The sequence below is a fragment of the Triturus cristatus genome, chromosome 2_1, assembly GCF_964204655.1.
Source record: "Triturus cristatus chromosome 2_1, aTriCri1.1, whole genome shotgun sequence".
NCBI lineage: Eukaryota > Metazoa > Chordata > Amphibia > Caudata > Salamandridae > Triturus > Triturus cristatus.
The window spans coordinates 880,468,408-880,486,368 of NC_140581.1; the positions used below are offsets into that span (position 1 = coordinate 880,468,408).

General features: G+C 41.6%; 1 protein-coding gene across 2 annotated transcripts in view; it reads left to right on the forward strand.

Annotated features, from left to right (window-relative positions):
• The window catches only part of LOC146866026 (cytochrome P450 1A1-like), a 197,643-nt gene that overhangs the window by 61,919 nt on the left and 117,763 nt on the right, over positions 1-17,961 (forward strand). The gene's annotated exons all lie outside the window — the stretch shown is intronic.

The window sequence follows — 17,961 nt, forward strand, 5'->3', positions numbered from 1 at the left end:
TGAAAAGGTGATCTGCTTTGGAGGGAGGACGTGCTAGTGACGTTTGCAACTGGTTTTGTATTGCGACTAAACAAGTCAGGATCATCATTGATGAATGAAGCTACAGTAGTATTTGCCAAAAAAACAAACTTATCCTTATTTCCCTGCAGACATGGGCGAAAGAAAAGGCATTTTCATTAGGGGTGGCCAATAAATTCTGCTCTGCCGGCGGAGATTTGCCCGGTAAAACTGCGTTAACCATTGCATAGCGGAGTTTTTTTTCTTGTGTGCAGCTCACCAGTAAGTTGGCGAGTGAGAATTGTTATCTCCTAGCGTAATTTTCAGGCACTAGGATGGCACCCAGCGAGATTTTCTCAAGGTGGCAGTTGCGACTGTTTGCTGTTAGAAAGCTGCTGCTAGAGTAGAAAATCTACTCGAGCGGCAGCAAAGAAGCAGCATCCACTGGTGCACCGCATAATGCACTTCGTGCTGATTTTGCAGCGTGAAACAAGGTCCTGGCACTAAAAATCAGTGTGACATGCTGATTATGCCCGCTCGCAGAAGTCCACGGAATACCACAGAGTTTCTAAGTAACGCTGCGAAATTCCACAGAGTGAAACTCTGTGAGTTCCACCCACCCCTAATCTTCATAGTCGCCTGAAGTAGCGGGTGTGGGGGTTGCTGCAGCACCCCTAAAATAACCATAGTAGTGTGCAGAAGGTGAATGAGCAATAAAGATGCCTTTACATTTTGTTTTTATCTTGTCACATTTGCTGTGTGTTCAAAGACAGAGGTAAAATGTCTGGCTATAGCGTCTGACAAATTACTCCTTATTGTTTTAAAATGGAGATTGGTGTTTTACGTTTCTTTCTCTGACTACAAAGTGAGTTTTCTGTAAAGTGAATTATGTAAACTATGTGACCGTCTTACTGGCACACATGGAGTGTGAAAGGAAAGGTTGTAAGATTTCTATTTTTTCTAACACACAATACAATTTAAATACCTGTAAATGAAATGTATACAAAAATTAAAAGCAAATATCAATAGTTGGCACCATTCTTTTTTTTTTTTAATTCTAAAGCGTGATGGAATCAAAGATTTTAAATGGATCAAAACAAATCAAGAAACTTTACTGGCTGGGCGCAAATCACAAATATCCACTAAAATCCAACACATTATTTATAGTTTTATTAGTAAAACTGCATGTGTGTGCAAATGCCATGGTGAATTAAATGGCATTTATGCTGTTTCTAATTGGCAGTGCACTGTCACACCATGCATTAGTAATACATTTGCAACTATGTGCTCTCAAATCCTCTACTGGCTACATGCCACATTCCTGCTGAATGAGTGTGGCTCATTTACTACACTTGTATTTTTGTGCAACACTTCTATTTTTCACTATACGTTTCATGATGTAATATTGATGGCCGCATCCCCACTGTGAAAATTGTTCCAGCACCACTGGACATTTTATGTTTTTACATAGTCTCACTCATTCAAGATAATCTTCTTCTGTAGAATTAAGGAAGAAAAACAGACTTCCTACTGCTCTCCACTCACTAGTGCAGTGTTTAGTCACAAATAACATTTTTTCGGAATCAAATTCTTTTTTCTTGCTATGTTCTCACTGATAGTGTACAGTTAAACGGAAGAATGTGATAAAATATTTTTGGAAAGAAATAGTTTCATTCGTAGAAATGCCTTTTTATTAAGTTATTGTCACAATCCCATACCAAAGGTCTGAGAAATAATTGGCTGTTAAAGAAAGATTTTTAGCTGTTTCATAGAGAACACCGGCTGTGTTGAATCATGCAGCAAGCGTGCAAAGCTTGAACGTCACACATTTTAGCCTCTTAAGCAGTCACCTACAGTTTAATTTGAAAACCTACTTTGCCTGCTTTGCTGCATTTGCCACAGAATCCATCTGCTGCATAATTTGCAAATTGTAGCAAAAGGAATTTTGTTTGTAGCTCAAACCCTTCAAAAGTTATTAAAAGCGCAGCAACACTTGCTGCCCGGCCTACTATGACTCTTTGCGAAGGTTGACTGGTCACCTTTCTGCTGCTTATTACTATAATGTGGGTGCTAAACTGGTACTAATGAGGTGCAACAAGTGTCCAGGCAGTGGTAATAAGTGTAAAAATTACTAAATAATTATATAATACTATCACAAAATGTGCTGCGGTATGACGTATGATTTGCCTTTTCTTGGTGCATAATTTCTTCAACCCTGCTGCATAATTTGGCCAGCACCTGCCGCATAATTCCGGTGGCACTAAATATAATGTCTGTCACAGTAGAGTTTCTCTAGGCCCAGTTTAAATTTCAAAATTGCTGTTTAAGCAACTGTTATCTACCAAGAAATTCAATTTTAGATCCAATTGTTTCTAATAAACTACATATACTTGGATGCCCATCGTTCATCCTAATTGGTGTTCTTTATTGGATCTCTTAGGTGTCTATTTCAGTTGTGTCCTATTGATTTGGTTGCTTTCCTCCCTGTACTTGTGTTTGTACCACTCAGGAGCATTTCATTCTCACAGTGTTCAAATTGGATGATTTGTATCCTTCCATTGCATTCTTGAGGGACTCCTGTTTAGGTCGAGCCTACCAGACAGTGCAGCTCTCTCATAATGACCTATTGTCAGTTTATCGACAACTAACAATGGGCTTAAAGCCTGCCCTTTTCTTACCATTGGTGGTTTAATCGTCCTTCTCAATTGCTTTCTTCTTATTTTATGGTTTGCCTTACCCATTTTGTGTTTGTCCATCCTCTGGGGCATAGCCTCTTTACCTGTGCTCTTCCACTGCTCACGTTTTTGGGAACTACGTGTTTCTTTTAGCTCAAGCACTCCATGAGACTGCATGTGATTTCCAGCTGTCTCCCTTCGTTTGCTTCTCTCCCCGTGCTCCATGTTGTTTCCCTCAATTGTGTGTTCCCCTGCTCTATGTTGTTACCTCTCACCCATGTGCTTCTCTCTTTTGTGCTCCGTGCTGCTCTCTCTCTTGTTTAGGGTCTTACCTCCGCCCCGTGTTGCTGTCCCTTGTGTTTGACTTTTTGCCACCCACACCCCCATTGCTTACCACCCTACACGTATTCTTCCATTGTCCCCCAGCAGTCCATTTTTTAAAATTACGTTTTTTGAGAAAATATATACTTAAAAAGTGCTTCCGTACTACCTTTTTAAAAAATGTATATTTGATTTATATTCACAAACAGTTGAAATGTATTTGAGCACCTATTGCCACTTCTTACTTACACCTTGAAGTTTTAGGAACAGATGTTTGGACAAGTGCACCAAATATAGCTAATGTCAGAGATAAATTGGAACTAGCAGATTTTTAAGGGAAAACATTCACAAAAAAATGCTCTTTCAGTTACAAGCCTGACCCATTACGTTTGACAATACCTGTCATCTGAAGCCCACTGTCAAGGTGACATGGAACCACTAGTTACACTGAAAAGTTAGATGGGTACCCGAGTCTCAGCAGAAGGATAAGCAGATGCATTGGTCCCAGTGACGGAATGAAATTTGACTCCCATACAGACTGAAAGCTAAGAAGCCTCGCAAAATTAAGACTTCAGTACAGCATCTCTTATTTGGGTCGTCAAGCAATGGGTGGGTGGCAGGATGAAAGGAGCCACTAGGGGCGCTGAAACATAGCAAGAGCCCAGCATCAGGACAAAGGTGAACTGCTGGCGTATTCAAAGGTAGATGTCCACCAGAAGTCTTTTGACATTGAGACTTTGAAGGTGACCATTTTAGGGTCATAGCATCCTCATTGTTGGAAGCCGGAGTCCCAGTCCCGCACTACTGTCACCAAATGCGTGAACCGAGACTCCTCACTCAACGTTAAGCCAGGTAAGGGCACCGTTTGAGATAGCCCTGCTCACCCCCTTAGTAGCTTGGCACGAGCAGCCAGGCCTATCTCCAAGGCACAAGTGTATAGTATGTGCAACCACGCCCACAGCAACCCACTGGTGACAACACAAATGGACTCCACGCAAGTTTGATAAAACGAGTATAAACTTTATATCAGAAGATATACTATCAGACCACACGATACAAAAGCAACCATATAATAAAGGGTAATATTTGTTCCGGCTGGCTGGCTGGTAGGTTCAAATCCCAGCCACCGCTTTCACAATGCTATACTGGTCGCAATGCTAGAATCACACACACGTTGCAATGAATAAACAATAGTGCGCTGCGTAACGAGACAATCCTGTGCTGGGCAAAGGAGAAATAATGCAATTCATAACGATACACCCCAGTACCTTGCAATGGGAGAAATAATGCAACGTGTACCGCTACAATCATGTACTGCGCAACGAAAGAATAAGGCAATGCATGCTATATACAAATAATTATTTGTATATTTTTACTGCGCCCTAATTTGTTGCTTTTGTCAACACTGGAGTACAAGTTTGACCCCAAGCTGGCCACCTCTATTTTTGAAATGTATGTAGGACTTGGCCTTTATGGCTAAAGTTCCCTAAAACTTATTGCTTTCCCCCTAGACCATTTTTCTGACCTAGAGTAGCCAATTTAGATGCTTTGGGTACTTTGCCACTGCTGATCAGTGGGGAATTCAAAAAGAGAGGAGAATACTCTAAGGTGGAGTGGGAGGCAGTTGCACGCTTTAGGAGTGATTAAGAGAATGCCCATCCTCTTTATCCTGTTCTGTGTAAGAGGGAGTGTGTGAGAGTAAGAGTTCTGCCCATCAACGGTGTCTGGGTGCTTGGTGAAAGATGTTGCAACTATTCAGGTAGGTGGGGCTTGAGTTGTATTGTGCCTTCAATTTGGTGTATCAGAAGCTTCCTAAGGGATGGTGTGATATGAGTTCTATGTGAGAGTTTGAGGATGAGTCTGGCTGCTGAGTTTGGGAGGGTTTCTAGTCTTCTAGCAAGTTGCTTGGTGATCTCAGCATTGAGGGGTTTCCCATAGTCCAACTTGCTGGTGACTAGGGCATGAGTAACAGTTTTTCTAGTGTTGCTTGGGCGCCATTTGAAGATTTTCCTTAGCATCTTCAGGGTGTGGAAGCAGTTTGCAGTGACAGCTTTGACTTGTGCGGTCATGATCTGTTTGCTGATGGTGAATATTCTAAGGTTGCTGGCGTAGGTTCTGTGTGTGGGTCAAGTTCAGCCAGCCACCAGCTAGAGTCCCATTGTGAGTTGTTCAGGAGCAGGCTCCCGGCCCAGCTCTCCCGCGCTGCTGCACCACTCTGCTTCCTCACTGTTTTTCTGAGTGCTTTCTCCTGCTTTTGCATCGTTTTTTTACTTTTTTCTCCTTCCTCTTGCTCCCATTTTTCTGGGTGCTTTTGCTGCTTCGCCTCATTTTTCATGCTTTTTCCATCCTCCCTCCCCATTTTTCTGACTGCTTTTCCTGCTTTCGCCTAATTTTTTTCCTTCCTTTGCCCCCCATTTTTCTAAATGCTTATCCTGCTTTTGCTCTTATTTTATTGCATTCTCCCTCCTTTCCCCTATTTTTCTTGAGTGGTTTCTCCTACTTTAGCCTTGTTTTTTACTTTTTTCACCTTGCTCTCCCCCATTTTTCTTAGGGCCTTCTCCTGCTGTTTGCCTTGTTTTTCACTGCTTTCTCCATGAAGCAGCTAGCAGCCCCACCACCATGAGACCCTCACAGGTGATTTGCCCCACTTTGTAAATTCTGACTGATTGATTCTTGCTGAAGATCACTACCTCTGTCTTGTTGGTGCTGAGCGTAAAACCGGGGCTTTCATCCAGTTAGCGACTTCAGGTAAGCAGGCGGTGAACTTGTTTCTTGTGTTGTGGGCCTTGTCCGAGAGGGAAAGTCTGAGTTGCATGTTTTCAGCATAAGAGAGGATGTTGATGTGTGCTGATGTTGGCCAAAAGAATCATGTATATGTTGAAAAGGGGGTGGACTGAGTGATGAACCTTCAGGTACTCCACAGATGAGTTTGTGGGCTTTCGAGGAGTAAGGTGCCTAGCTGACAGGGGCTTCAGAGGAGTAAGGTGCCTAGCTGACACCTTGTGGTTTATCCATTAAGGAGTGGATCCAGCAGACAGCTGGTCCTTGGATGCCAGTCTTGTACAAGCCCCCAATGAGAATGGGGTGTGAGACTGTCTCAAATGCTGCAGATAGGTACATGAAAATGAGTGCTGCCTTGTCTTCTCTGCCAAGGGTCATACAAATGACATCTGTGGCAGCTATGATTACTGTTTCTGTACTGTGGTTGGGCATGATTCTGGACTGAATGCATTGATGAGCTGGTGGTTGTTGAGGTGGTCAGTGGGGCGTCTGTTGATTAGTTTCTCTAAGACCATCACCAGGTATGAAAGGAGAGAGATGTGTCTGTAGTTGGAAAGCGTGGCTGGGTCAGCGGATTGTTTCTCGAGCAGGAGCATGACAGTGGTATGTTTGCTTCTTCTCTTGCCTTGAGCCATGTACCTGAGTAGGGATGGGTTGCTGCAGCACTCCTGCTACAAGGTGTACCACACGAGACATCCTCCCTGCAGCAGGAAATCCTAACGTTCAGTGGACCTGCTAAGCACAGTTACTTTAGTTTAGGTGGAATCTGAAGAAGGCAGAAATCTTTGCCTGGTATCACCAGTGACAATGTATTCACTTTTCATAACTATTCTTGCAAATATTTTCCCTTTGCCCAGGTCAAATGAGAATTCATACAGTAGACAATATTCAAATGCACATAGCTAAAGGGTGGAAAGGAAGCTCATTTCAGAATTGGTTGTGAATTTCACACATTTACTTGAATAATTTATGGCTTGCAATTTCTGACCATGTGCAAGCGCAAATTATGATTCTCCTAATTTAAAAGTGCTTTGTGAATCTGGGCCCTAGTTCGCTTTCTTTTTTACATGCTGGTTGTAGTTTGTTATTCACATTGTACCTACATCTCAATACGTTGTTGCAGAGCTTGAGTCTTGAGCTCCGCCAAGCTCCTAGAGAGTTGAGAGGTTCTGAAGGCACCTTTAGCTCGTGAATACAGGAGTTTTGGGATTGTGGAGTCCTGGCCACAGTGATTGCAAAGAATCATTTATTTTCCCTACCTCCATTTTTCATTTAGAAACGTCTTCTTAGTACTCTTTCTGTAATTACCAAAGTGCTGCCTGAGGCCAAGCTTGGGTGCGTTGCATTAGTGGATCATCTGAGGAATTCCTATTGAAGAGGAGTGAATCTTTGTATTCGTAGTGTTTTTTTCTCATAAGAAAAGTGCCAAAAGCAAAATCTGGTAGATAGAAAGACAGTATGTTTTGTACATTTATAGCACAATAAAGGCAATTTTGGAAGGGAATACTAGGAATCGTTTGGACTACCCCCCCCCTTCTGCTAACGGGCTGCTGTAAGTTTCCTGGTAAAGAGACGGTAGGGCTGTCTGGATATAGAACGGAGCATAACTGCACCAACAGGCTCCACTTAAACGCCAGAGGTGGACATTTGTTGTACTTTCACAGAGTGCTGGGTGAGTCATGCTGTATATGAGTGTGTACCTGCACTTTGCAGTGCAGATTCAGTCTTTATTAGTAAGAGCATGTGGTCCCAACCAGAGCTCTGACTTTTTAACACAAATTACAGTGAGATTCTTCAACAAGTCTGGACAGATTTAGACAGTCACTGCATAGCATCATGCAATTCAATCCACTAACTTAGTTTACAATATGACCAATAAGGAGGGTGTTTAATTATTTGTTGATCAATAAAGGCTATTCACTGAAGATTATGTTAAACTTTAACTGCAATGTGTCCCCACTGCCACATCTGGAGCCGGGGTTTGGGGATTTCATAATGCTGCTGATCCAGCGGAAAGGGGGCAAATTTACATATCCTCCCTGCGTCACAGATCCATCAACCACACTTATTCATTCGCACATGCATACATTGGTGGGGCTCATAACACCAACACTCACACTTCTCACTCTGAATCTGCACGCAGGAGGATGACGTATCCGCTGGACATGTGGGGGGGTGGTACCTTATTACCTATAGAGAAGGAAAACTTGTTACAATATATATATTTACATCAGTACTTATAGGATCCTAACCTTAACATCAAGGCACTCCACCACTTGGTCGACGGACCAATTAGTTGGACTGGTTGATGGTGATCTAGAACCAGCTAAAACACATTAAAGCTGCGGAATCGGCATGCAAATAGCAGTTAGTCCCGCGTGTAATTCGTGTTTATCAAGGTGCACTTTATTGATTAGTATATCACGGCACACAGTTAATATGGGGTAATATGTAAACTGATTACGTCATTAATATTTTCATGCAGAAATAGAGAAGGTATACACATTTTGTTTTATCTGCTTCATCAATCCCCCCTTCGGTGATTCTTAATATCACCACAAATTCCACTAAATGTTGATATATTTTTTACGCAAATGAATTCAGTTCTTTTAAGTTTTGTTACATCACATTATAGTTTCCCCTGTCTCATCCTCTCTTGTTTTCTTATACATATTTTCTTTCCATTCTTCCAGTCCTATGTCTCTTATTTCTCTTTCCTTTCTTTCTTTCTCTCTTTTCTTAGCGACTTCTCTTGTTTATTTTATTTTGTAATTTTCTTCTTTTTACACATACACATCCTAACCTCATAATTAATATTAATATTATCACACAAGTTACTGGAATTAGAATCTTACCTATAAATGAGCTACCTAGTTTTATCAGAAATTTTTTAATAGAAAATCCTTTCCCAATCTTCTCCCAAAACACTCTCAGCCTCCAATGAAACAATTTCCTCATGCAAATCCGTAATATTTCGAATATATTTCTTTAAATCATGACTTTCGTCAGGAATATAAGTACAACAATGTTGTACTTTCAGCATTCCACAGCCTCCTCCCTCTTTTGCCAAAATGATATCAAGGACAAGTCGATTCTGCATTATCATGGCTCTCATGGCAACCATTTCGGTATTTACCAGCAAGAACCCTCCAGCAGTGCTTGTCGATAAGCGATCCACTACTGTAGACAATTTTCTAATTTTGTGTGCATTCAGAGATATTCCAACGGCTGGTATCAGTGCTCCAAAAATATCCCCTACCATTTCTGACCAAGTTTCCCTCCTTCTACGTGTTAGTTGTTTACCTATCTCATACGCACCATCTTTTCCCCTTCCCACATGAAATACCTTTGGGAAGACCAGGCCTAGGCAACATGTGCCATACTAATGGTCCGGTAGTTGATAATAAGCTTTATTCCCACAGATAAAATATAATCCAGGGAATACCGGATCATTTCCTCCTTTAAATCCCCATCCTCCCATGATTCTATACGTATCATGGCATTCACTCGTACCTATAAAGTAGTTACCATACACAGTTTAATTCCTTCTAATACACAATTTCCCTCTCAAAGGCCAATCTAAAACCATAGCCTTACTGGTTTCTCCTTTCAATTGTTTTTCTCTTTCAACGTCCCAGACCGTCTTTTCTCCCTTTCCCTCAGTTATCTTTCTTTGCATCTTGATTCTCCTCTCTTCCACCATATCCAAAAAAGTCTTTTCTTCCCTCTTCAGACTACAAGTGAGATTATTCCTAGATACTGCTTCTAAAGTTAATTCTCTAGTTTCTAAGAAATATTCACCTAAAACTTTACCAGGTTTTATCTTATTAAATTGAGGAACTCCAGGTACTTGTGAAAAAATGTTATCTACATCAGAGAAGTAATATTCTAGTTTCCCTGTTTTATAAAACAAACTTGCTAATACACTACATGTTATTCCATATGTCACAGGAAGGTGGTGGTACGTAACACCTTCAGACACTGATGCAGGCAACTGCATGCAGACGTAAGAATCTCTCACATCCATAGTTTTTACGTATTCATATAATAACTTTGAGAAAACGTTGTTACAAAATTAGGTTATGGACCTATCCTTATGTAAATCAGTTCTGTCTATCACTCCAGTTGGATGAGTATCATGAATCTTTTCTATATTAGTCTTATTCTCACTATGACCCTCTATCATTTTGAACGTTACTTTAAATGAAACTATTAAAGCTAATACACTCCACAGAAGCATTAGTAATCCTGTACAACAACAACACACCTTGCACCATCCTCGAAGGAACACACATGTAGATTTTCTACCTTCTGTATTTGCCATTTCGGAAATAATCAGTGTCTTTTGACTTAGCCTCATTTACTCACAACTAGTTTTGTCTAAACCCAAGGCTCTGAGCTCCTACTTGGTTCCTTTCGGGTATGTGTCTTACTCAGTATTTCAATTTCTCTGGAACACCTTCGTCCCTTCAATCTGGCATTTGATCGTTCTTCACTTCATTCTCACAGTCTTGGTTCAGAATTTCCTGAACATCCGTCTCTTCTCCGATGTCGGACAAGATAACTCTCAGGATTTCCGAATCTTCGTCTTCCTCAACCACTGCTGGTATAGTCACACCTAGACTTCCTTGGCTGTCTGCTTCCTCGTGTACTTCAGGAAGTGCCACGTATGTCAATTCTGGTGACTTATACTTCTGGTTGGGTTTCCTTGTCCGTTTTCCCTTTTCCAAGGGTGTCTGATCAATGTTTTTTGATTTCTCTTGGCTAGACAACTCATTCACTTGTTCTGCTCTAGATGACTTTACTCATGTCAATCGATACCTTAATCTCTTTATCTTGTTTGGCCAAATTTCCTCCTTTGCTGGCCTTTTCAACTTACTTCCCTTTTCACTTCTTGCAGTTTTCCATGCTCTTTTTCTCAGGACTCTACCTTCTTGTACTTCTTCTTCACTGTCTTCAGTTTCGGTTCCACCTTGACCCTTGCCTTAGTAGTTTTTCTTTCCACAACTTCCTGTTCCTTATCTAATTCTGCCCCTCCTCGTGTTTCTTCCATGCAATCTTTCTGCTAACTAACTGTCCTTTCTTCTACCTGGATGTGTGGTTTCCCTACACCTCCTCGGGGGTCTTCCGCAACAGTCTTACCCTTACTCTCTGTATCTAGTACCTCGCCTTCTACTTCTGTGACCTCAGGTGTAATTTCTCTCGTATTTACATGTGGAGCTTCTTTATCAAGAATTTCCTTGACCGTTTCCTCAATGTTTTCTTTTACATTCTCATGTACTTGCACTTGTTCCGTATCTGATTCTGAGCTAGTGTCAGAAATCTCCAATCTCATTATTAAGGGCAGATTCTCTGGTGCTATAACTGGACTTGATTCCAACTACCCCCTTCCAAGAGTCGGTTTTGTTCTTGCATCTTCTGAATCCGACTCGGAACTGGTATCAGATTCTTCCAAGTATTCCTCTTCAGGGTTATTCACTGGATTAGGGATTCACAAGGTATGACTCACATGAATCCAATTCTTCACTCTGGCACATTTCACAGCTGTCGTCGTGGTCAAGATCACTTGACGTGGTTTTCCCCACCGTGGGACCAGACAATTTCTTCTTTTATGCACTTTAATCCTTACCCTGTCTCCTGGCTGGCTTCTTTTCAAGAGTGGTTGCATCCGATCCAACCTGATGAAACACAGAATGAATGGAATCAGCCAACCCCTTGCAATAATCCAACACTAAGTCATCAGATATAGGCAGTAGTTTGTTGACAGGAACGAACACGTCTCATTGCCCTCCCCATTATAATTTCGTGGGGACTCAGTCAAGTATTCCTATCAGGGATAGATCTAATAGTCATGAGCACCAGAGGCAAGATATCAGGCCATTTCAAACCTGTGGCCAAACACATTTTCCCCAATCTATTTTTAATGGTGCCATTCACTTGTTCTACCACTCCAGAAGCCTCTGGGCAATAAGCACAATGCAGTTTTTGCTGTACATTTAATGCTTCACAAGTCACTTTCATGATTTCATTATGAAAATGTTTCCCTCTATCTGATTCGATCAGGACTGGGAAACTAAATCTGGGAATTAATTCTTTCAATAGGAGTTTTGCTACTGTAATTCCATCACTCCTTCTAGTCGGGTATGCTTCCACCCAACGTGAAAATAAGCAAACTACTACTAGAACATACCTCAGCCTATTGCAGGGGGGCATTTCAATGAAGTCAATCTGCATTCTGGTGAAAGGCCCTCCTTCCTGTCCTATCTTTCCTAGACTCACCACTCATTTTCTTCCAGGATTGTATTGCTGACATATAAGGCATCTCTGACACAGGCTCTCAGCTACAAGTCTAAATTTGGCATTATACCATGTCTGTTTGAAAAGCCTAATCATAGCATCCTTTCCTACATGTGTCTGTCCATGATACATCCGTGCCATGGTAGAGACCATGCTATCAGGCATGACTGGTCTTCCATCCCTATAAACCCAAACATGGTCTGTCTCTCGGGGTGCTCATCCTGATTTTATCCACTGTTTCCTTTCCTCATCTCCTGCCTCTTCTTGTAACTGTCTCACCTCCTCCCACGTATTCACTGTGTTAGTAAAATGTAAGGGACATGAATTCATTTCTTTTTCCCTGCCTCGATTAACCGAATTCTGGTTGCGCGCACAATATTGCACCATGTTATTTGCAAATTCGTTCCCAGCCGACACATAGTCAGTGATCTTCGAATGGGCAGCACATTTTACTACTGCCAATTGCTTAGGCAGCTGTATCGCCTCAATAACTTTCCAACCACCCCAGCATTCCTTATAGGAGTTCCCCTTGATGTCAAGAACCCTCTTTGGGACCACAACTGCCCAAAGTCATACATCACACCAAAGCCATACTGACTATCGGTAATCACAACTTGCACGCTCTTGTTAATGCAAACAATTCAGCAACCTGGGCTGATCTCACTCCTTTCAGACAAGACGCTTCCAGAACAGCCGCTACAGTACATACCGCATACGCTGCACTCAGAATTCCCTCGTCCGTTCTCAAACATCATATAGTCACTTTGTTTCAGAGGCACATCTTTTATATCAGGGTTTGGTTTAGTGCAAAAGTCAATCATGATCCACGTCATCCCTTACTTCCACATTCTCAGCATCAGGCAACAATGTCGATGGGTTCACATTTAGACATCTCACAAGGCTCACATTTGTTGCACCTAAAATGACCTTCTCATACTTAGTTAGACGACTGTGTGTCATAAACTGGGTGCGACTCCTAGTTAAAAGGATCACCACGTCATGAGGCACAAACACTCTCACAGGATATTCCATCACAATTCTTTCACTCTGTTCCAAGCTTTTAAACAACCAGGCAATGCCACAGCCACAGGATCTATTATAGACGAAAAATATGCAATTGGGCGCCTCAATTTTCCATGTTTCTGTACTAGTACAGAAAGTGCACACCCATTTCTCTCGCTGCAATAGAGTTCAAACTCCTTTTCATAATCAGGCATGCCAAGAGCTGGGGCTTCACACAAACCGTCTCTTAATTGTTTGAAAGCCTTCAACTCCTCCTTATTCAATTCAAGGGGGTCTTTCACATCACTCTGTCAATCGTACCAGAGGTTTTGCAATCAGTGAAAAGTTGCTGATCCACTGACGGCAATATCCAACCATTCCAAGAAACATTCTCACCTCTCTTTGAGTCATTGGTGCTCTCATTCCTTTGATTATACTGATCCTATCTGCAGTCACCTTTCTCAGCCTTTTTTAAATTTTATGGCCTAAATACTGTACTTCTTTTTGGCAAAATTGTAATTTTGATGGGGATACCTTAAGTTCTCCATCCGCTAAATGATTCAGCAACGCAACAGTATCCACTACACAGGCTTCTCGAGTTCTCGATGCCACCAGTAGGTCATCGAGATATTGGACTAGTACTGAACTTTCGGGCATTTTTATATCTTCTAGGGACTTCTTCAGAATCTGATTGAATATCGATGGACTTTCTGTATACCCCTGTGGCCTCAATAACTTTCCAACCACCCCAGCATTCCTTATAGGAGTTCCACTTGATGTCAAGAACCCTCTTTGGGACCACAACTGCCCAAAGTCATACATCACACCAAAGCCATACTGACTATCGGTAATCACAACTTGCACGCTCTTGTTAATGCAAACAATTCAGCAACCTGGGCTGATCTCACTCCTTTCAGACAAGACGCTTCCAGAACAGCCGCTACAGTACATACCGCATACGCTGGACTCAGAATTCCCTCGTCCGTTCTCAAACATCATATAGTCACTTTGTTTCAGAGGCACATCTTTTATATCAGGGTTTGGTTTAGTGCAAAAGTCAATCATGATCCACGTCATCCCTTACTTCCACATTCTCAGCATCAGGCAACAATGTCGATGGGTTCACATTTAGACATCTCACAAGGCTCACATTTGTTGCACCTAAAATGACCTTCTCATACTTAGTTAGACGACTGTGTGTCATAAACTGGGTGCGACTCCTAGTTAAAAGGATCACCACGTCATGAGGCACAAACACTCTCACAGGATATTCCATCACAATTCTTTCACTCTGTTCCAAGCTTTTAAACAACCAGGCAATGCCACAGCCACAGGATCTATTATAGATGAAAAATATGCAATTGGGCGCCTCAATTTTCCATGTTTCTGTACTAGTACAGAAAGTGCACACCCATTTCTCTCGCTGCAATAGAGTTCAAACTCCTTTTCATAATCAGGCATGCCAAGAGCTGGGGCTTCACACAAACCGTCTCTTAATTGTTTGAAAGCCTTCAACTCCTCCTTATTCAATTCAAGGGGGTCTTTCACATCACTCTGTCAATCGTACCAGAGGTTTTGCAATCAGTGAAAAGTTGCTGATCCACTGACGGCAATATCCAACCATTCCAAGAAACATTCTCACCTCTCTTTGAGTCATTGGTGCTCTCATTCCTTTGATTATACTGATCCTATCTGCAGTCACCTTTCTCAGCCTTTTTTAAATTTTATGGCCTAAATACTGTACTTCTTTTTGGCAAAATTGTAATTTTGATGGGGATACCTTAAGTTCTCCATCCGCTAAATGATTCAGCAACGCAACAGTATCCACTACACAGGCTTCTCGAGTTCTCGATGCCACCAGTAGGTCATCGAGATATTGGACTAGTACTGAACTTTCGGGCATTTTTATATCTTCTAGGGACTTCTTCAGAATCTGATTGAATATCGATGGACTTTCTGTATACCCCTGTGGGATTCGGCACCATGCCAAAGTACGTTCGCCAAACCGGAACGCAAAAATCTGTTGGCTGTCAGGGTGCAATGGGATGGAAAAGAAAGCATGACACAGGTCAATGACTGTGTACCATTCTGCATCATGAGGAATCTGGTATAGGATCACAGACGGATTTGGTACAATGGGACAACATGATACAACAATCTTATTCACTTTTCTTAGGTCTTGTACTATCCTAAATGTTCTGTTAGGCTTTTTCAGACCCATAATCGGTGAATCTGGGCTGCTCATTATCTCTCTCAAAATACCTTGTTTAATCATGTTGTCTATTAAAGGGGTGACTCCTGCAATTATTTCAGGTGTCAATTTATACTGGGGAATATTTGGGTAACTTATTCCTTCTTTCACAGTAATCTTTACGGGATCTACATTTCTCATTAGTCCCATGCCTTCTCCCGTGAAATCCCATACCTCAGTTTTCACTGTTTTCTTTAATTCCTGAGGTAATTCTTCTGGGTCAAATACAGCAAATGCCTCAGTAATCTCGGGTTCCATATTGGCCATGGTAATTTTGAACAGTACATCCTCGTCAGGAGTCTCAAAAGCTATGCCATCAGGAGTACAGAAGATTGTACAATTCATCTTACACAACACATCCCTCCCTAACAAATGTACAGGGCTGGTGTCGCAGACGACAAAGCGGTGCATGTCGGAAAAATTCCCTATTTTAACCTTAACTAGTTCAGTGAGATATGTTTTTATCTGTCTGTTTGAGATTCCAACTACTTGGATTGTGTCATCCGAGAGAGGAAGATTTTTAACGTCAGCTGATCTAACAGTTGAGCGAGTAGCACCAGTATCTACTAGGAAAGTAATATTTTCATTATTTAGCTTTCCGTCCACAAAAGGGCCTGTCTGGTCTACTTTCAGAGTTGCGCCAAGTACGCACTCTTCTTCCTCTCCTCGGCACCGTCAATAACTCTCTTCTGACTCACTCTCATTGCGTTGCAGCCAATACTGCGAAACAGCACTAGTGCGCGGCAGCTTAGTTACCTGTTCCTCGGAGTAGAATCCTGTCTCATTACTGTATCTCTGTGGATTTACGCTCTGTGGGAAAGGTGGTTTTGGCACCTGACACTGTTGGGCAACAACCTGCTGCTGTCGCTGTGGTTGACAACTCACCTCATTCTGCACCTGTGGATTTAATGATGCATTATCGCCATTAGCACTTGGGGGTAATTTACACTCTGATTTCCAATGCCCTATCTTTCCGCAGTTATGACATGGCCACTTCGTTTTGGCTTCGTCTAAACTAATCTGTCCTTTCCCTTCCCAATATTGGGTTTTTGTTTTACATGGCTCATGCCATTTGCCTGTTCAAACAGTTGAGCTTCCTGTCTTTCCGCCACCTTAACCTGAGCCCACATGGCCTTTTCTTTTAGCTTACGTTGCTTGGCTTCAATCTCGTCACTAAAATATTTTGCATGCCTCAATACTTTGTCTATCTTTTTATTTTACCAATCCACAGTATGCTGCTTTATCATTTCGCTTAATTCAGGTGGCAAGTGGCAACCCGTACACAAATCGATATACAAAATGACTTCAATCTTTCTCACTCAAATTTTCCTCACCACTGTATTGTTTAAAAGCCAATAACAATCTCTCATAATAGGCATGTACAGATTCCTTTACTTCTTGGTGAGTTCTATCAATTTTTACCTAATCAGTTTCTTTTGGAGGTACTTTATTTTTCAAGAAGGTAACTACCTGTTTGTATTTTCTCATTACTTCTGGATCAGGGGCACCTGTTTTAGGATCTCTAGGGTATTCCTGAGTGGGCCAACCTACTGTAATTTTACAATCTGCCCATAGATCTGCTGGCACAATTATGTCGAATAGACCATTCAAATATATCCATAGTACTTTGGATAATTTAACAAACCTATCTACCTGCCGGTACTATTCCACCGACTTCTCGCGAAGTCGGGGGAAGTCATTTGTAAATGATAAAATGTCCTGCCTAGTCCAAGGAACATGCACATAGCCCCCTCCTGGGATTTCCCTTATGGGACATTCAGTTACCACTGTCTCTTTCTCTCTCACTGTGAAAGCTGAAAAAGCCTTGTCTGTTACATTGTCTCGTTTCTGAAACCACCTGCTCTTCGATTTATCTACATCACCCCATTTCCTTAGCAAAACAATCAGTTCTTTAATTTGAGTTAATCTTCCTGCGGTATTCAAATTCTCAAGGTCCTTTTCAGCAAAGTCTACTCTGTATGGTTTCTGTAACGATTTTATTGTCTCAAAATCAATACCCGTTTCACTCGCCACTTCTTCCAATTTTTCATGCAAACTTCTCGCCCTCCATGTTATACTTTTACATAGAAACATTAGCTCTTCATCCTGATATGCTTTTAACTTTTCTGTGGGAATAGTCCCTACTATCAATTCTTCCAAAGTTATTTTTAATTTTGCCACATCTAAAGGTCGAGGTTCGGCATCTTTTCGCTGTAGGCTCCTTAACTAATCACTTACTTCATCAGAAGTGGGACCTACAGGGATAGTTTCATTCCTTACTCGCTCTAGACTCCTCTCTGGGGATTCTGGTGCCGATTCTGTTGTCATCAATGTTTTACTTGCTGGACTTTGATTTACTGTCAAATTTTTAGGAGTACTTATCCCAGAAGTTCCTACCAAATTTCCCCATGGATTTTCTTCTGAATCCCTTTTCCCCATTTCAATTTGTTTATTACTATTGTAAGGAATCGTTAGACAATGCTCACCATCTTTCTGCTTATCAAAGACAGGCATCACTGGTCCTATTGTTACAGGAACAGTTATGGCTTCCATATTTTTGGTCAATTCCCTAATCTTTTCAGTTAACTCCAGGGTAGTTCTAGCTAAAAACTTCATTTGCTATCCTAACGGGCTGTT